Raw genomic sequence first — 21601 nt, forward strand, 5'->3', positions numbered from 1 at the left:
TTAGGTCAGTTAGGATCACCACTTTATTTTAAGAATGTGAAATGTCAGAATAATAGTAGAGATAATGATTTATTTCAGCTTTTATTTATTTAATCACATTCCCAGTGGGTCAGAAGTTTACATATACTCAATTAGTATTTGGTAGCATTTCCTTTAAATTGTTTAACTTGGGTCAAATGTTTCGGGTAGCCTTCCACAAGCTTCCCACAATAAGTTGGGTGAATTTTGGCCCATTCCTCCTGACAGAGCTTGTGTAACTGAGTCAGGTTTGTAGGCCTCCTTGCTCGCACATGCTTTTTCAGTTCTGCCCACACATTTTCTATAGGATTGAGGTCAGGGCTTTGTGATGGCCACTCCAATACCTTGACTTTGTTGTCCTTAAGCCATTTTGCCACAACTTTGGAAGTATGCTTGGGGTCATTGTCCATTTGGAAGACCCATTTGCGACCAAGCTTTAACTTCCTGACTGATGTCTTGAGATGTTGCTTCAATATATCCACCTAATTTTCCTTCCTCATGACGCCATCTATTTTGTGAAGTGCACCAGTCCCTCCTGCAGCAAAGCACCCCCACAGCATGATGCTGCCACCCCCATGCTTCGCGGTTGGGATGCTGTTCTTCAGCTTGCAAGCATCCCCCTTTTTCCTCCAAACATAACGATGGTCATTATGGCCAAACAGTTCTATTTCTGTTTCATCAGACCAGAGGACATTTCTCCAAAAAGTACGATCTTTGTCCCCATGTGCAGTTGCAAACCGTATTCTGGCTTTTTTATGGCGGTTTTGGAGCAGTGGCTTCTTCCTTGCTGTGCGGCCTTTCAGGTTATGTCGATATAGGACTCGTTTTACTGTGGATATACAGTGGGGAGAACAAGTATTTGATACACTGCCGATTTTGCAGGTTTTCCTACTTACAAAGCATGTAGAGGTCTGTAATTTTTATCATAGGTACACTTCAACTGTGAGAGACGGAAATCCAGAAAATCACATTGTATGATTTTTAAGTAATTAATTTGCATTTTATTGCATGACATAAGTATTTGATTACCTACCAACCAGTAAGAATTCCGGCTCTCACAGACCTGTTAGTTTTTCTTTAAGAAGCCCTCCTCTTCTCCACTCATTACCTGTATTAACTGCACCTGTTTGAACTCGTTACCTGTATAAAAGACACCTGTCCACACACTCAATCAAACAGACTCCAACCTCTCCACAATGGCCAAGACCAGAGAGCTGTGTAAGGACATCAGGGATAACATTGTAGACCTGCACAAGGCTGGGATGGGCTACAGGACAATAGGCAAGCAGCTTGGTGAGAAGGCAACAACTGTTGGCGCAATTATTAGAAAATGGAAGAAGTTCAAGATGACGGTCAATCACCCTCGGTCTGGGGCTCCATGCAAGATCTCACCTCGTGGGGCATCAATGATCATGAGGAAGGTGAGGGATCAGCCCAGAACTACACGGCAGGACCTGCTCAATGACCTGAAGAGAACTGGGACCACAGTCTCAAAGAAAACCATTAGTAACACACTACGCCGTCATGGATTAAAATCCTGCAGCGCACGCAAGGTCCCCCTGCTCAAGCCAGCGCATGTCCAGGCCCGTCTGAAGTTTGCCAATGACCATCTGGATGATCCAGAGGAGGAATGGGAGAAGGTCATGTGGTCTGATGAGACAAAAATAGAGCTTTTTGGTCTAAACTCCACTCGCCGTGTTTGGAGGAAGAAGAAGGATGAGTACAACCCCAAGAACACCATCCCAACCGTGAAGCATGGAGGTGGAAACATCATTCTTTGGGGATGCTTTTCTGCAAAGGGGACAGGACGACTGCACCGTATTGAAGGGAGGATGGATGGGGCCATGTATCGCAAGATCTTGGCCAACAACCACCTTCCCTCAGTAAGAGCATTGAAGATGGGTTGTGGCTGGGTCTTCCAGCATGACAACGACCCGAAACACACAGCCAGGGCAACTAAGGAGTGGCTCCGTAAGAAGCATCTCAAGGTCCTGGAGTGGCCTAGCCAGTCTCCAGACCTGAACCCAATAGAAAATCTTTGGAGGGAGCTGAAAGTCTGTATTGCCCAGCGACAAGGTTTCTGTACCAAATATTAAGTTCTGCTTTTCTGATGTATCAAATAATTATGTCATGCAATAAAATGCTAATTAATTACTTAAAAACCATACAATTTGATTTTCTGGATTTTTGTTTTAGATTCCGTCTCTCACAGTTGAAGTGTACCTATGATAAAAATTACAGACCTCTACATGCTTTGTAAGTAGGAAAACCTACAAAATCGGCAGTGTATCAAATACTTGTTCTCCCCACTGTAGATACTTTTGTACCTGTTTCCTCCAGCATCTTCACAAGGTCCTTTGCTGTTGTTCTGGGATTGATTTGCACTTTTCGCACCAAAGTACGTTGGTGAACGGATGATCTCCGCATGTGTATTTCCCACCGTGAAGCATGGAGGAGGAGGTGTGATGGTGTTTTGCTGGTGACACTGTCAGTGATTTATTTAGAATTCAAGGCACACTTAACCAGCATGGCTACCACAGCGATACACCATCCCATATGGTTTGGGCTTATTGGGACTATAATTTGTTTTTCAACAGGACAATGACCCAACACACCTCCAGGCTGTGTAAGGGCTATTTTACCAAGAAGGAGAGTGATGGTGTGCTGTATCAGATGACCTGGCCTCCACAATTCCCCGACCTCAACCAAATTGAGATTTTACATAACATTTTTGTCATATAGCAGACGCTCTTATCCAGAGCGACTTACAGTTAGCGAGTGCATACACTATTTTTTATAGATTTTTATTTTATTTTTATTTATTTATTCGTTATTCTTTATATATATATATTTTTTATACTGGCCCCCCGTGGGAATCGAACCCACAACCCTGGCGTTGCAAACGCCATGCTCTACCAACTGAGCTACATCCCTGCCGGCCCTTCCCTCCCCTCCCCTGGACCAATTGTGCGCTGCCCCATGGGTCTCCCGGTCGCGGCCGGTTACGACAGAGCCTGGAATCGAACCAGGATCTCTAGTGGCACAGCTACCACTGCGATGCAGTGCCATAGACCACTGCGCCACTCGGGAGATGGTTTGGGAAAAGCAGCCAACAAGTGCTCAGCATATCTGGGAACTCCTTCAAGACTGTTGGAAAAGCATTCCAGGTGAAGCTGGTTGAGAGAATGCCAAGAGTGTCCAAAGCTGTCATCAAGGCAAAGGGTGGCTATTTGAAGAATCTCAAATATAAAATATATTTTGAATTGTTTAACATTTTATTGGTTACTCAATTATTCCATATGTGTTAATTCATAGTTTTGATGTCTTCACTATTATTCTACAATGTGGAAAATAGTACAAATAAAGAAAAACCCTTCAATGAGTAGGTGTTCTAAAACTTTTGACCGGTAGTGTGTATATACTGTTGAAATCGGAAGTTTACATACACTTAGGTTGGAGTCATTAAAACTCATTTTTTAACCACTCCACACATTTCTTGTTAACAAAATATAGTTTTGGCAAGTCGGTTAGGACATCTACTTTCTGCATGACACATGTCATTTTTCCAACAATTGTTTACAGACATTATTTCACTTATAATTCACTGTGTCACAATTCCAGTGGGTCAGAAGTTTACATACACTAAGTTGATGGTGCCTTTAAACAGCTTGGAAAATTCCAGAAAATGATGCCATGGCTTTAGAAGCTTCTGATAGGCTAATTGAAATCATTTGAGTCAATTGGAGGTGTACCTGTGGATGTATTTCAAGACCTACCTTCAAACTCAGCGCCTCTTTGCTTGAAATCATGGGAAAATCAAAATAAATCCTCCACAAGTCTGGTTCATCCTTGTGAGCTATTTCCAAACGCCTGAAGGTACCACGTTCATCTGTACAAACAATAGTACGCAAGTATAAACATCATGGGACCACGCAGCCGTCATACCGCTCAGGAAGGAGACGCTTTCTGTCTCCTAGAGATGAACGTACTTTGGTGGGAAAAGTGCAAATCAATCCCAGAACAACAGCAAAGGACCTTGTGAAGATGCTGGAGGAAACAGGTACAAAAGTATCTATATCCACAGTAAAACAAGTCCTATATTGACATAACCTGAAAGGCCGCACAGCAAGGAAGAAGCCACTGCTCCAAAACCGCCATAAAAAAGCCAGAATACGGTTTGCAACTGCACATGGGGACAAAGATCGTACTTTTTGGAGAAATGTCCTCTGGTCTGATGAAACAAAAATAGAACTGTTTGGCCATAATGACCATCGTTATGTTTGGAGGAAAAAGGGGGTACCTTGCAAGCCGAAGAACACCATCCCAACCGTGAAGAACGGGGGTGGCAGCATCATGCTGTGGGGGTGCTTTGCTGCAGGAGGGACTGGTGCACTTCACAAAATAGATGGCATCATGAGGAAGGAAAATTAGGTGGATATATTGAAGCAACATCTCAAGACACCAGTCAGGAAGTTAAAGCTTGGTCGCAAATGGGTCTTCCAAATGGACAATGACCCCAAGCATACTTCCAAAGTTGTGGCAAAATGGCTTAAGGACAACAAAGTCAAGGTATTGGAGTGGCCATCACAAAGCCCTGACCTCAATCCTATAGAAAATGTGTGGGCAGAACTGAAAAAGCGTGTGCGAGCAAGGAGGCCTACAAACCTGACTCAGTTACACAAGCTCTGTCAGGAGGAATGGGCCAAAATTCACCCAACTTATTGTGGGAAGCTTGTGGAAGGCTACCCGAAACATTTGACCCAAGTTAAACAATTTAAAGGAAATGCTACCAAATACTAATTGAGTGTATGTAAACTTCTGACCCACTGAGAATGTGATGAAATAAATAAAAGCTTAAATAAATCATTATCTCTACTATTATTCTGACATTTCACATTCTTAAAATAAAGTGGTGATCCTAACTGACCTAAGACAGGGAATTTTTACTAGGATTAAATGTCAGGAATTCTGAAAAACTGAGTTTAAATGTATTTGGCTAAGGTTTATGTAAACTTCCGACTTCAACTGTATATATATATATATATATATATATATATACAGTGAGGGAAATAAGTATTTGATCCCCTGCTGATTTTGTACGTTTGCTCACTGACAAAGACATGATCAGTCTATAATTTTAATGGTAGGTTTATTTGAACAGTGAGAGACAGAATAACAACAAAGACATCCAGAAAAACGCATGTCAAAAATGTTATAAATTGATTTGCATTTTAATGAGGGAAATAAGTATTTGACCCCTCTGCAAAACATGACTTAGTACTTGGTGGCAAAACCCTTGTTGGCAATCACAGAGGTCAGACGTTTCTTGTAGTTGGCCACCAGGTTTGCACACATTATGTCCCACTCCTCTTTGCAGATCTTCTCCAAGTCATTAAGGTTTCGAGGCTGATGTTTGGCAACTGGAACCTTCAGCTCCCTCCACAGATTTTCTATGGGATTATGGTCTGGAGACTGGCTAGGCCACTCCAGGACCTTAATGTGCTTCTTCTTGAGCCACTCCTTTGTTGCCTTGGCCGTGTGTTTTGGGTCATTGTCATGCTGGAATACCCATCCACGACCCATTTTCAATGCCCTGTCTGAGGGAAGGAGGTTCTCAACCAAGATTTGATGGTACATGGTCTCATCCATTGTTCCTTTGATGCGGTGAAGTTGTCCTGTCCCCTTAGCAGAAAAACACCCCCAAAGCATAATGTTTCCACCTCCATGTTTGACGGTGGGGATGGTGTTCTTTGGGCCATAGGCAGCATTCCTCCTCCTCCAAACACGGCGAGTTGAGTTGATGCCAAAGAGCTTGATTTTGGTCTCATCTGACCACAACACTTTCACCCAGTTCTCCTCTGAATCATTCAGATGTTCATTGGCCAGCTTCAGACGGGCCTGTATATGTGCTTTCTTGAGCAGGGGGACCTTGCGGGCACTGCAGGATTTCAGTCCTTCACGGCGTAGTGTGTTACCAATTGTTTTCTTGGTGACTATGGCTGCCTTGAGATCATTGACAAGATCCTCCCGTGTAGTTCTGGGCTGATTCCTCACCGTTCTCATGATCATTGCAACTCCACGAGGTGAGATCTTGCATGGAGCCCCAGGCCGAGGGAGATTGACAGTTCTTTTGTGTTTCTTCCATTTGCGAATAATTGCACCAACTGTTGTCACCTTCTCACCAAGCTGCTTGGCGATGGTCTTGTAGCCCATTCCAGCCTTGTGTAGGTCTACAATCTTGTCCCTGACATCCTTGGAGAGCTCTTTGGTCTTGGCCATGGTGGAGAGTTTGGAATCTGATTGATTGATTGCTTCTGTGGACAGGTGTATTTTATACAGGTAACAAGCTGAGATTAGGAGCACTCCCTTTAGAGTGTGCTCCTAATCACAGCTCGTTACCTGTATAAAAGACACCTGGGAGCCAGAAATCTTTCTGAGTGAGAGGGGGTCAAATACTTATTTCCCTCATTAAAATACAAATCAATTTATAACATTTTTGACATGCGTTTTTCTGGATTTTTTTATTGTTATTCTGTCTCTCACTGTTCAAATAAACATACCATTAAAATGATAGAATGATCATGTCTTTGTCAGTGGGCAAATGTACAGAATCAGCAGGGGATCAAATACTTTTTTCCCCTCACTGTATATGTATGTGTGTGTATATAGTATGTATAAGCTGGAGATAGAGGCCTGAGCGTTGTTGTTCACTAATTTATATACACACACATATATATATATATACAATACACATATATATATATATATATATATATATATATATATATATATATATATATATATATATATATATATATGTGTATATATATATATATATATATATATATATATATATATATATATATATATATATATATATATATATATATATATGTATATAAATTAGTGAACAACAACGCTTAGGCCTCTATCTCCAGCTTATACATACTATATGCATTTTATGGACACAGTCAATTTTACAGTAATTCTATTTTGTTTGTTTTTGCTCCTGAACTTCCTCTACTCTCAACCTCTCCGATCATTTTCATGATGTCCATCCGGTTTGCTTCTATATGCCATATCTTTCTAACTGTGCTCTTTCACAAAAGCTCTCAACCTATAACCTATATACTTATTATGGACACAGTATGCTTTACATTAGTTATCTTATTGTTATTAGTTGTTGTTAGTTGTTATTAGTCCCATCCTTCAGCTCCATTCAACGCCTCCCATTTATATTTTAACACCATCCATATTTGATTTCTATTCGCCATATATTTTTCAGCTGTACTGTGATGTTTCACAAAAGTTCTAAACCCTTCTATTCTCATTGTTTCTACAGATTGTATATTGAAAATAAACATTTTTGCTAAAAGTATTATTATATTACTGATTAATTGACTATGACTTTTCAGATCACCCAGTAGTGCTATCTGCAGGATTAGCTCCAGGTAAATATTGCAATCGTTCAACCATTCCTGGACCTGTGACCAAAAACAAGCTACAAATGGACAGTACCAAAACAAATGATCTAATGATTCTGTCTCTTCGCAGGAAAATCTGCAGAGCTGGGAAGATTGTATCCCCCATATAAATAACATTCTATTGGTAGCCAGAATTTTGTATAACCATTAAAATTGAAAAATTCTAAGTTTTGATTCCCGCGTCGTTTTGCGTATCAGTTCATAAACAATTTGCCATGGAATCGGTACATCAAAAATCTCTTCCCAACTATTTTGCAATCTATATGGGACGGCTTTCAATCCTTTGGTCCTTAAATGAAACTGATATACTTTTTTATTTATCACAATTTTCTTTAACCATTTATGTTCTTTAATGCAGGGCCGACAGACAAGTTGCTTACTTTTTCCCCTTTCCACTTTCCTCTTCCATCTTTGCGGTAATGCTGCAATTATTTGGTTGTAATTTTGGGTAGAGCAGAAATTTCCATATTTTTTTGTTTGCTGCATGTGCGACATAACTCCACCAGTCCTACCTATTATATAATTTATGAAGATTATACCTTTCTAAAACATATTTTCAAAAACGTATGTTTTTTATCAATTTTTAACTTAGACACTTAACATAGAGCTCCCGTCAGTTTTAGAATGGTAACTAGCAATAGGCTGGTGCTAAATAAAACAAAAAGCAGAATTTTTGGGACAAATTACTCGCTCAACGCTAAACCTCATTTAGATCTATTATTGAACAATGTGGCTATTGAGCAAGTTGAAGAGACTGAACTGCTGGGTGTAACCCTATATAGCAAGCTGTCATGGTCAACACATATAGACTCAATGGTTGCTAAAATGGGAAGAGGTCTGTCCATGATAGGGCGTTGCTCTGCCTTCTTGACATCTCAGTCGACCAGACAGGTCCTACAGGCCCTAGTTTTGTCGCACGTGGACTACTGCCCAGCTGTGTGGTCATGTGCGGCAAAGAAGGACATAGGTAAATTGTAGTTGGTTCAGAACAAAGCAGCACATATCACACTTAGATGTACACAGAGGGAAAGTATCAGTAACATGCATATCAGTCTCTCCTGGCTCAAAGTTGAGGAGAGATTGTCTGCATCACTATTGGTCTTTGTGCGTGGTATTGATGTGTTGAAGGTACCGAACTGTGTGTTCAAGCAGTTACCACACAGTTTGGACACTCATCGGTACAACACAAGACATGCAACCAGAGGTCTCTTCACAGTCCCCAGGTCCAGAACAGAGGCTGGGAAATGCACAGTATTAAATAGAGCCATGACTACATGGAACTCTCTGCCACCCCAGGTAACTAGCAATAAAACAAGTTTCAAAAAACAGATAAAAGAACACCTTACTGCACAAAGGGGACAGTGAAGAGACACAGCCATTTTATATATATTGTATTGTAATTTGCACTGTAGTATGTATTAGACCTTGATATTGTGTGTATGTACTGATATGTAGGCTATGTGTGATGTTTTCAATGTATATATTTCAGTCCTTGACTGATAATGTTCTGTACTATGTATTATGTAATGTTTCATGTGGACCCCAGGAAGAGTTGCTGAGGCTTTTGGATTGGCTAACAGGGATCCTAATAAATACCAATACCAAATACCAATACTTGGTGAAGGCTTCAGAACTAGAAGTTATTGAAATCAACAACCATCTCTCTGTCACTAACAAACACAGTCATGGGTGGGTATTTCTCAGATTCACCTGAAAAGCATGTTGGGAAATATGCAAATAAGGCTTTACAACCTACAATGTTAAAACAACCCCCCACCCCCAAATACTGTAACACTACATGTGTTATTCCATAACACTGAGAAAGTATAACAGCATGAACTCTAATAAAGTGTTAATTTAAGTCAGCATTTGCAACACCCATGGTGTTAGGGAACCAACACTCTAGGGGTGTTAGTTTAACACAATTTTACATTTACGCAGACGCTCTTATCCAGAGCAACATACAGTTAGTGAGTGCATACATTATTTTTTCGTATTATTATTACTTTTTTTTCATACTGGCCCCCCATGGGAATCGAACCCACAACCCTGGCATTGCAAACGCCATGCTCTACCAACTGAGCTACATGGTGGGTCACATATAATTTCAAAGAAAGTGTTAAAATTCTGATCTCAAATTTGCTGTGTCAGTGTGAAATGTCATGCGCTGGCTGCTCTGCATTCGTGCAATTAAAACTATTTCTGACACACTTCAAAGATATTATACATAATTCATAAACTATGACCAAGAAATTGCTTGTTAAAACATTGCCTATAGTTCATTTTTGCTCTCGTTTAGTGCTGGAGCCGGAGCTGTAGTTGAATTAAGCCTACATAATAATATCTGTTTTATTGGCAACTACTCCTTTCGACAACAGCAGCAATTACAAATTCCAAGGGTACGTCATGAGGTTGGAGTAAGATCTTTCAGATACAAAGGCCCAACTGACTGGAATAATTTACCTATAGAAATCAGGGCATTATAATCACACAGTGGGTTGCCATCCCGAGCGGCGCAGTGGTCTAAGGCACTGCAGCACAGTGCTAGTTGTGCCACTAGAGATCCTGGTTCGAACCAGGCTCATGTGAAGATATTTGTAAATACTCTATGTATGTATTATAGATACTTAGTGGTTTTTATTAGTTGTTGACCTATTATTAGTTGTACAAAACTAATTATTATTATTATTATTATTATTATTATCATTATTTCATCGTTATTATTATTAGGCAGTAGTTGCCATATTATTGTTGTTGCTAAGTATTGTTTGTTTGTTTCGTTTTTTTTCATTTGGACACTCTTGAAAACAAGATTGTGCATCTCAAGAGATTTCATCCAGCAAAATGTAAAATAAATACATCTGTCTGGATAATAGCCAACCAATGTGCATGACCCAGTCCCAGCTGCATGTTTTCACTTGGTTAGTTAGTACAATCACAGAGACCGTCTGGTCCATGAGCCCGAAGGCCCGCTAGTCATATTGACCAAAAGCATGACACGCAATGCACTGGCATCTTAGACATTACAGTAGGGTACCACTTACCTATTACTATTCAGGTGCCAAGCTCCTGGATTATGAGGGATTTTTTTTTTTTTTTTTTAGTCATTTAGCAGACACTCTTATCCAGAGCGACTTACAGGAGCAATTAGGGTTAAGTGCCTTGCTTAAGGGCACATCGACAGATTTTTCACCTAGTCGGCTCGGGGTTTAGAACCAGCAACCTTTCAGTTACTGGCACAACGCTCTTACCCACTAAGCTACCTGCCGTCCGGATTGAAGTGACAAACATTTACAAATGAATAATATGAATATGGGATTAGATGTATTATAGCAACTGACTGTGATGTTGCTGACATGAGACAGTATATGTGATTCAGTACAGTACCCTAATCACACCCTGCTCTCCGTCTGGTGAATTAGCAAGAACAGAATACTGTTAAGGAATTCAAAGTTTGACCGAACCTAAAACATAGATCTGAAAGGGATAATGCAACCATCATATTAATATGAATACCTTATTACCTTTTTCAAGAACCTTGATTAATTAAATCGACTAGACCAAAGCCTATTAAAGCCGATTAAAATCAATAGCAAGTGCGCTGTGATATTCAATAGGTTTTAATTTCAATTTCCACAAGAGAGTTGTTTTGACATTAGTAATGACATCAATACTAGTTTCAAACTCATTAAATTCCCTTTAAATTGTATCTTTCATTATCCCTCACCCAGAGGAAATATTTGACATTGTTTTGCTCTCTTAAGTCAAAACCAATTCTCTCCATGCTGAGAACTGGTGTGAAAATAATCTAAATGGTGTGAGTGCTATTAACCTTCCTTTTTTCTTTGGTTTCACACCCAAAACACACTCTTTCAACTCTTAATGCTCAGTCATGCGCCTTGTTTATTATTTTCACTTTGCTGTCATCCAATAATCCTCAATTTCAAGATTAATCTAGATGGGCGAGTGTCTTTTAAAGTATAAAAACACATGGGTGCATCCGAAATGGGCCCACATAACTCTGGTCAAAATTAGTGCACTTTGGATGCACCTGATGCTCATTCACATGCGAGACCTGATGATTTAATGATTATGTTGATAGACTCCTCAGGAGTTCCACCCTCTGCCCTCGTAGCCTGTGGAAACTTGTAGGTGCGCCTTACTAATGACCTCAATAATGCTGAATGTTCTTAACATTATCCACTCAGCCTTCTGTGGTGCCCATGGGGATGCATCTCACAATGTGCAATAGAGTTCAGCTCATACACTCTATCATATCATGATGTCATAATATGATATTCACACAGACACCATGGATAGATTCTTTGATAAGCAACAATATTGTAGTTAATTTATTTTTATAAAATTATATACTGTATTCATAAATATTCCATTCAAGGTTCAGAATCAGATTGAAGGCGGTTATTACTCCAGTCATATAGTAATCTTTCATTTATTAACTGATGATCTTGATGGATACTGTTTGACCACCTCACAGTTCTACAGTGTAACAACTGAGCTTACTCTTTGGTCTTTAAAAATGGTGTCACACCCTGGCTCTGGGACTCTATATGTTGAGCCAGGGTGTGTTCATTCGATGTGTTCTGTTTCTTTGTTTGGGTGTTCTAGGTTGTCTGTGTCTATGTTTGCCTGTGTGACTCCCAATCAGAGGCAACGAGTGTCAGCTGTCGGCTGGTTGTCTCTGATTGGGAGCCATATTTAAACTGTATGTTTTCCCTTGGGTGTTGTGGGTTTTTGTTCCGTGTCGGTATTGTTTACCGTGGACTTCACGAGTCGTGTTTTGTTTTGGTATACTTTAACTAATTAAAGTCATGGTTGTTTCACACGCTGCGCCTTGGTCTACTCACTCATACGACGATCGTGACAGAAAAACCCACCATACAACGACCAAGCAGCGTGTCCAGGAACACACGCAGGAGGTGACGCTGGTGAATGTCCTCCTCGGTTGGGGGCAGATTACCGAGGAGGAGGCCGTCCGGTACCGGAGGGCTATGAAGGGGGAGACCCAGGCAGGAGAGGAGCAGCGGCGTCAGCAGTGCCATCGTCGGACGGACGAGAGGCACCCCCAATGATTTTTTAGGGGGGGGCACACGGCGTGGGCGACTGGGCAGCAGGAGGCTGCCACAGGGCGAAATAGGAGACGAGGAGAGAAGGCCACCGGGTTACGGGAGCCATTGGCGAGAGGAGGGAAGGAAGTTGTAGAGGCACGGCGAGAGGTACTGAGGTGAATTGCCAGTCCGGTCCGGCCCGTTCCTGATCCCCGTTTAAGGCCAGTGGTGTGTGTTCCCAGTACGGTCCGGCCTGTTCCTGCTCCACGCACCAAGCCTACGGTGTGCGTCGCCAGCCCAGCCCGGCCTGTTCCTGCTCCACGCACCAAGCCTACGGTGTGCGTCGCCAGCCCTGCCCGGCCTGTTCCTGCTCCACGCACCAAGCCTACGGTGTGCGTCGCCAGCCCAGCCCGGCCTGTTCCTGCTCCACGCACCAAGCCTACGGTGTGCGTCGCCAGCCCTGCCCGGCCTGTTCCTGCTCCACGCACCAAGCCTACGGTGTGCGTCGACAGCCCAGCCCGGCCTGTCCCTGCTCCACGCACCAAGCCTACGGTGTGCGTCGCCAGCCCAGTCCGGCCTGTCCCTGCTCCACGCACCAAGCCTACGGTGGGCGTCGCCAGCCCTGCCCGGCCTGTTCCTGCTCCACGCACCAAGCCTACGGTGTGCGTCGACAGCCCAGCCCGGCCTGTCCCTGCTCCACGCACCAAGCCTACGGTGTGCGTCGCCAGCCCTGCCCGGCCTGTTCCTGCTCCACGCACCAAGCCTACGGTGTGCGTCGACAGCCCAGCCCGGCCTGTCCCTGCTCCACGCACCAAGCCTACGGTGTGCGTCGCCAGCCCTGTCCGGCCTGTCCCTGCTCCACGCACCAAGCCTACGGTGTGCGTCGCCAGCCCTGTCCGGCCTGTCCCTGCTCCACGCACCAAGCCTACGGTGTGCGTCGTCAGCCCAGCCCGGCCTGTCCCTGCTCCACGCACCAAGCCTACGGTGTGCGTCGCCAGCCCTGTCCGGCCTGTCCCTGCTCCACGCACCAAGCCTACGGTGTGCGTCGTCAGCCCAGCCCGGCCTGTCCCTGCTCCACGCACCAAGCCTACGGTGTGCGTCGCCAGCCCGGCCCGGCCTGTCCCTGCTCCACGCACCAAGTCTACGGTGCGCGTCGCCAGCCCGGTCCGGCCTGTTCCTGCCACTCGCACCAAGTCTACGGTGCGCGTCGCCAGCCCGGCCCGGCTCGTTCCTGCCACTCGCACCAAGCCAGGGGTGCGAGTCGTCAGTCCAGCACAACCCGTGCCTGGGTCATCGGTGCCAGATCAGGTACCGCTTTATTGCTCCCCAACGGAGCTGAAGCTAGCCGCTCCTGCTACGTCCAGGTCAGCTCCAGCCAGCGGAGCTAGACTGGACCAGGGGCGCTATGGGGGGTTCATTGGAGGGTGGTGGTCAAGGCCGGAGGCAGAACCGCCGCCGAGGAGGTATGCCCGCCCAGCCCTCCCCTGTTTTGCTTTAGTTGAGGCGCGGTCGCAGTCCGCGCCTTTAGGGGGGGGTACTGTCACACCCTGGCTCTGGGACTCTATATGTTGAGCCAGGGTGTGTTCATTCGATGTGTTCTGTTTCTTTGTTTGGGTGTTCTAGGTTGTCTGTGTCTATGTTTGCCTGTGTGACTCCCAATCAGAGGCAACGAGTGTCAGCTGTCGGCTGGTTGTCTCTGATTGGGAGCCATATTTAAACTGTATGTTTTCCCTTGGGTGTTGTGGGTTTTTGTTCCGTGTCGGTATTGTTTACCGTGGACTTCACGAGTCGTGTTTTGTTTTGGTATACTTTAACTAATTAAAGTCATGGTTGTTTCACACGCTGCGCCTTGGTCTACTCACTCATACGACGATCGTGACAAATGGTCAACCTTGCCCTGCGGATCAGTGCTTTTAGCCTCAAATTTGATATTGATCACAATATTGATCTACATGGGATTTAGGAGTTATATTTTGCCCATGTCAGTTTCCATTTTCCTTCTGCAAAATATAAATAAGTGTCCGTATACTGAGCCAAATTTTCTGTATCAAGTGCTTTATGTTTTTGGAATTTGTATTCGACATGGCTAGTCAAAATGCACAGGTGGCAGTTCAAGCTATTTTCAACTTCATACTGTTTAGGTTTTTATCTGGCACTGCACTCATTATGTTTATATCTGCCACTGCACTCATAAACAAGCAACGTGCAGTTGGCACTGAGATTAAAATTCCTCAGGGCAGGCAGAGTCCCGCCTCATCACCCACTGTTGCCCCACACCACTGAAAGATTGGTGCCTTTCAAGCTGTTGAGGAATGGAAAGTGTCTAATGGGCTTTCAACTGCACTTCCTGATTTGACCTTGTTTTTCATCAATGCTCATTAAGAAATGATAGCGGCCATGACCGAAGGCAAATGAGAGTCGTCTTGGGGATGTGTTTTGATGTGGGTATTTCTTGGGTGTATCGTTGCCATTCAATCACAACAAACAAGTGCAGTAGGGAGTACAGCAAGGTAAGCTAAGCTAGCTTTACTATGGAGAGAATTAAGTTTTAAAATGGAGGACTTCTCCCTCCTGACTGACTCGCCATCTCAAGATGGTCAGCTAATTCAGTTCTGTGTAGGCTAAAGGCTGCGCTGACCTTGTGTTTAGCCAAGCTGACAACAGTTAGCTAGCATTAATTGGGCATAGCAGCTGGCTAGCCTATCTAGCTGACTGATAAACTATATATACAAAAGTATGTGGACACCCCTTCAAATTTGTGAATTCGGCTATTTCAGCCACACCCGTTGCTGACAGGTGTATAAAATCGAGCACACAGCCATGCAATCTCCATAGAGGAACATTGGCAGTAGAATGACCTTACTGAAGAGCTCAGTGACTTTCAACGTGGCACTGTCATAGGATGCCAACTTTCCAACAAGTCAGTTAGTCAATTTTTTGCCCTGCTAGAGCTGCCCCAGTCAACTGTAAGTGCTGTTATTGTGAAGTGGAAACAACTAGGAGCAACAAGGGCTCAGCTGCGAAGTGGTAGGCCACACAAGCTCACAGAACAGGACCAGTGAGTGCTGAAGCGCGTAGCGTAGCGCAACACTCACTACTGAGTTCCAAACTGCAACGTCAGTTTGGAACTTGTCGGGAGCTTCATGAAATGATGGAAGAATCTGGGTTTGGTGGATGCCAGGAGAACGCTACCTGCCCCAATGCATACTGCCAACTGTAAAGTTTGGAGGTGGAGGAATAATGGACTGGGGCTGTTTTTCATGGTTTGTGCTAGGCCCCTTCGTTCCAGTGAAGGGAAATCTTAACGCTACAGCATACTATTTTGTACTTCCAACATTGTGGCAACAGTTTGGGGAAGGTCCTTTCCTGTTTCAGCATGACAATGCCCCCGTGCACAACATAAGGTGTCCACATACTTTTGGTCATGTAGTGTATTTCTCTGACAAATCAGTTATGGCAAGATAGCATGAGCCAGATGGCGCATTGAACACACAGCGGTGCGAATCACCTCAAGATAAAAACATAATATTCAATATCAGTAAGTTAGACTAAATATTACCACTTCATATACTCCTGGGTAATAACATTCAATCTGGATAATAACACAAAACAAATCATAAGGCTAGAGAATTTTATCGACAAATATTACAACAACAAGCAACACTCAAACATGACGGAGGATAAACGAGGAGAATCAACCTCCAAGAGAAACGTGACTCCTCGACGGATACAGATGATTTATGCTTTTCACCACTGGGACTGGTAAGTGTGGAAAGTGATCTGTTGAAGTCGATAAATGACAAACTAGGCATACTAGAATTAGTCAGTAAGGATGTAAAGGAGTTGAAGGCGGGCCTTGAAATGAGTGAAGAAAAAGCTGCGATAATGGAGAAAGATGGCACGTTGTGTTTGCTAATCCAAGTTTATCATTTTAAAAGGCTAATTGATCATTAGAAAACCCTTTTGAATTATGTTAGCAGAGCTGAAAACTGTTGTGCTGATTAAAGAAGCAATATAACTGGCCTTCTTGAGACTAGTTGAGTATCCGGAGCATCAGCAATTGTGGGTCCTCTTGCTCAGTTGTGCACCGGGGCCTCCCACTCCTCTTTCTATTCTGGTTAGAGCCAGTTTGCGCTGTTCTGTGAAGAGAGTGCATTGTACGAGATCTTCAGTTTCTTGGCAATTCCTCGCATGGAATAGCCTTCATTTCTCAGAACAAGAATAGACTGACGAGTTTCAGAAGAAAGTTATTTGCTTCTGCCCATTTTGAGCCTGTAATCGAACCCACAATTGCTGATGCTCCAGATACTGAACTAGTCTCAAGAAGGCCAGTTTTATTGCAACTTTAATCAGCACAACAGTTTTCAGCTGTGCTAATATAATTGCAAAAGGGTTTTCTAATGATCAATTAGCCTTTTAAAATGATAAACTTGGATTAGCAAACACAACGTGCCATTGAAACACAGGACTGATTGTTGCTGATAATGGGCCTCTATACGCCTATGTAGATATTCCATTAAAAATCAGCCGTTTCCAGCTACAATAGCCATTTACAACATTAACAATGTCTACACTGTATTTCTAATCGTGGTCCTCTGTAGCTCAGCTGGTAGAGCACGGTGCTTGTAACGCCAAGGTAGTGGGTTTGATCCCCGGGACCACCCATACACACAAAAAAAAAATGTATGCACGCATGACTGTAAGTCGCTTTGGATAAAAGCGTCTGCAAAATGGCATATTATAATAAATTTGATGTTATTGAAATGGACCAAAAAATTGATTTTCTTTCGAAAAAAATAACATTTCTAAGTGACCCCTAACTTTTGAACGGTAGTGTGTATATATATATATATATATATATATATATATATATATATATATATATATATATATATATATATATATATATATATATATATATATGTACACTGCTCAAAAATATTAAGGGAACACTTAAACAACACAATGTAACTCCAAGTCAATCACACTTCTGTGAAATCAAACTGTCCACTTAGGAAGCAACACTGATTGACAATACATTTCACATGCTGTTGTGCAAATGGAATAGACAACAGGTGGAAATTATAGGCAATTAGCAAGACACCCCCAATAAAGGACTGGTTTTGCAGGTGGTGACCACAGACCACATCTCAGTTCCTATGCTTCCTGGCTGATGTTTTGGTCACATTTGAATGCTGGCGGTGTTTTCACTCTAGTGGTAGCATGAGACGGAGTCTACAACCCACACAAGTGGCTCAGGTAGTGCAGCTCATCCAGGATGGCACATCAATGCGAGCTGTGGCAAGAAGGTTTGCTGTGTCTGTCAGCGTAGTGTCCAGAGCATGGAGGCGCTACCAGGAGACAGGCCAGTACATCAGGAGACGTGGAGGCGGCCGTAGGAGGGCAACAACCCAGCAGCAGGACTGCTACCTCCGCCTTTGTCCAAGGAGGAGCAGGAGGAGCACTGCCAGAGCCCTGCAAAATGACCTCCAGCAGGCCACAAATGTGCATGTGTCTGCTCAAACGGTCAGAAACAGACTCCATGAGGGTGGTATGAGGGCCCGACGTCCACAGGTGGGGGTTGTGCTTACAGCCCAACACCGTGCAGGACGTTTGGCATTTGCCAGAGAACACCAAGATTGGCAAATTCGCCACTGGCGCCCTGTGCTCTTCACAGATGAAAGCAGGTTCACACTGAGCACATGTGACAGACGTGACAGAGTCTGGAGACGCTGTGGAGAACGTTCTGCTGCCTGCAACATCCTCCAGCATGACCGGTTTGGCGGTGGGTCAGTCATGGTGTGGGGTGGCATTTCTTTGGAGGGCCGCACAGTCCTCCATGTGCTCGCCAGAGGTAGCATGACTGCCATTAGGTACAGAGATGAGATCCTCAGACCCCTTGTGAGACCATATGCTGGTGCAGTTGGCCCTGGGTTCCTCCTAATGCAAGACAATGCTAGACCTCATGTGGCTTGAGTGTGTCAGCAGTTCCTGCAAGAGGAAGGCATTGATGCTATGGACTGGCCCGCCCGTTCCCCAGACCTGAATCCAATTGAGCACATCTGGGACATCATGTCTCGCTCCATCCACCAACGCCACGTTGCACCACAGACTGTCCAGGAGTTGGCGGATGCTTTAGTCCAGGTCTGGGAGGAGATCCCTCAGGAGACCATCCGCCACCTCATCAGGAGCATGCCCAGGTGTTGTAGGGAGGTCATACAGGCACGTGGAGGCCACACACACTACTGAGCCTCATTTTGACTTGTTTTAAGGACATTGGATCAGCCTGTAGTGTGGTTTTCCACTTTAATTTTGAGGGTGACTCCAAATCCAGACCTCCATAAATTTGATTTCCATTGATAATTTAGACCACACAGCCGTCATACCACTCAGGAAGGAGACGCGTTCTCTCTCCGAGAGAGGAACGTACTTTGGTGCGAAAAGTGCAAATCAATTCCAGAACAACAGCAAAGGACCCTGTGAAGATGCTGGAGGAAACAGGTACAAAAGTATCTATATCCACAGTAAAACGAGTCCTATATCGACATAACCTGAAAGGCCGCTCAGCAAGGAAGAAGCCACTGCTCCAAAACCGCCATAAAAAAACCAGACTATGGTTTGCAACTGCACATGGGGACAAAGATCGTACTTTTTGGAGAAATGTCCTCTGGTCTGATTAAACAAAAATAGAACTGTTTGGCCAAAATGACCATCGTTATGTTTGGAGGAAAAAGGGGGTACCTTGCAAGCCGAAGAACACCATCCCAACCGTGAAGCACAGGGGTGGCAGCATCATGCTGTGGGGGGGCTTTGCTGCAGGAGGGACTGGTGCACTTCACAAAATTGATGGCATCATGAGGAAGGAAAATTATGTGGATATATTGAAGCACCATCTCAAGACGTCAGTCAGGAAGTTAAAGCTTGGTCGCAAATGGGTCTTCCAAATGGACAATGACCCCAAGCATACTTCCAAAGTTGTGGCAAAATGGCTTAAGGACAACAAAGTCAAGGTATTGGAGTGGCCATCACAAAGCCCTGACCTCAATCCTATAGAACATTTGTGGGCAGAACTGAAAAAGCGTGTGCGAGCAAGGAGGCCTACAAACCTGATTCAGTTACACCAGCTCTGTCAGTAGGAATGGGCCAAATTTCACCCAACTTATTGTGGGAAGCTTATGGAAGACTACCCAAAACGTTTGACCCAAGTTAAACTATTTAAAGGCAATGCTACCAAATACTAATTGAAAAACGTTTGACCCACTGTGAATGTGATGAAATAAATAACAGCTGAGATAAATAATTCTCTCTACTATTATTCTGACATTTCACATTCTTAAAATAAAGTGGTGATCCTAACTGACCTAAGACAGGGAATTTTTACTAGGATTAAATGTCAGGAATTGTGAAAAACTGAGTTTAAATGTATTTGGCTAAGGTGTATATAAACTTCCGACTTTAACTGTATGTATATGTATTTATATGTATAAATGTGTATGTATGTATATGTACATATATATATATATATATATATATATATATATATATATATATTTGCTGGGGGATTGGAAGTGACGCAGACAATTACATTGATGGAAGTTACAATCTATCTGAAGTATTAAAGCTGATCTACCCCCCAAAAAATAGAAGAAAAAAGAATTAGACAAAAAAAAGACAAAAATATATAAATAAGATAGCATGAGCCAGTGTCTGAAATGTGTTTTATAAAACACTTGTTCTACAACGCATTGCGACAAAAGTAGCTTGCAACTTAGTTTCAACGTTTCATCACATCATGGAAATACAGTGTACATTTTACCATGGAAACGATATCAACTACTGCAAGTTGAATGCCCGCGGGTCTTCAGTCAGCTTAGCTGTCCTACAACACAATATTCTATAACTGGCTAGATTTGTCTCTCCTTATGTTCCCTGTTAGATCTTCACCGGGAGACAAATCCCAGAACGAATATCCCTACAGGTGTAAGCTACATGTGGACATAGCACAAACATCGCCCAGCTTGAGTGTAGATACATCAACTAAAAGTCGATGGATGTGTTCGTGTTACAAAGAAAAAACATTTTCTGCTGTAAATATCATATTGATATGCTTATAAAGACTTATAAAGTCTGCCTACACTTTATCTAATAAATCAAAATCAGTTGTGTGTAGAGTACAACTTCAGTTGTTTAACCAGAACTAGAATGGCATTTGTATTTCTATGGTCTATTTGCCTAAATCTAATGATGTCTAACACACTGACATGCACAGCTCTCTGGGTGAGGTTCTGTCTTTAAGTCTCCAGTGGGTGATGAAGTCCCTTCCATCTATTTAATTTATTACAGGTTATTGACATGTGCAGTAGGTGGCAGGAGGGGTGAAGTGCATGCCACCCCATCCTGGATATGACAGAGTTTGCCTCATGGGTCCAGCAGGCAGAGTTCAATAACTCCCGGCAGATGAGAGATGCAGGAGGATGGCCCTCTTCTTGTAATGAGTAGCTTACAGAGTAATATGAGAAGAATTCAATTGCTCTACTTATGAAGATATTCTAAACAAAGTGTTTTGATAACTTTCAAGTGCAATAGTTCCATTTAGAATAAACCATCCTTCACATAATATTGTGGATGATGTGTTCTGCTAATACAACAATGTGCAAATATTACACTTGTCTTTCTCTTTTATTGTCATCCACAATTCCCCCCCCCCCCCCCCCCCCCCCCCCCCGATTCAATAATAACAAAAGATGATAACAAGTTATAGATGTGTCTTGTATAATTTTATTGCTGAGTGCAAGGTCTCTCCATTCAGAGACATCGGCATCAAGCCCGTCTGCCAGTCTGGACTCCATCACATCATTTTGCAAGTCTCCCAGGTGCTGGCTCCATACAGGCACAGTATCTGTCAACACATACACACATATTCACTGTTCTATTACAAATGGCAGTTAGAATAGGCCCTAGACTAACATTTTCCCACCAGCCCATGATTTGGTCACACCAATTTTTTTCTGCACCGTCATGAGATGGTAG

Source organism: Coregonus lavaretus, assembly GCF_964263955.1.
Source record: "Coregonus lavaretus genome assembly, chromosome: 21".
Taxonomy (NCBI): domain Eukaryota; kingdom Metazoa; phylum Chordata; class Actinopteri; order Salmoniformes; family Salmonidae; genus Coregonus; species Coregonus lavaretus.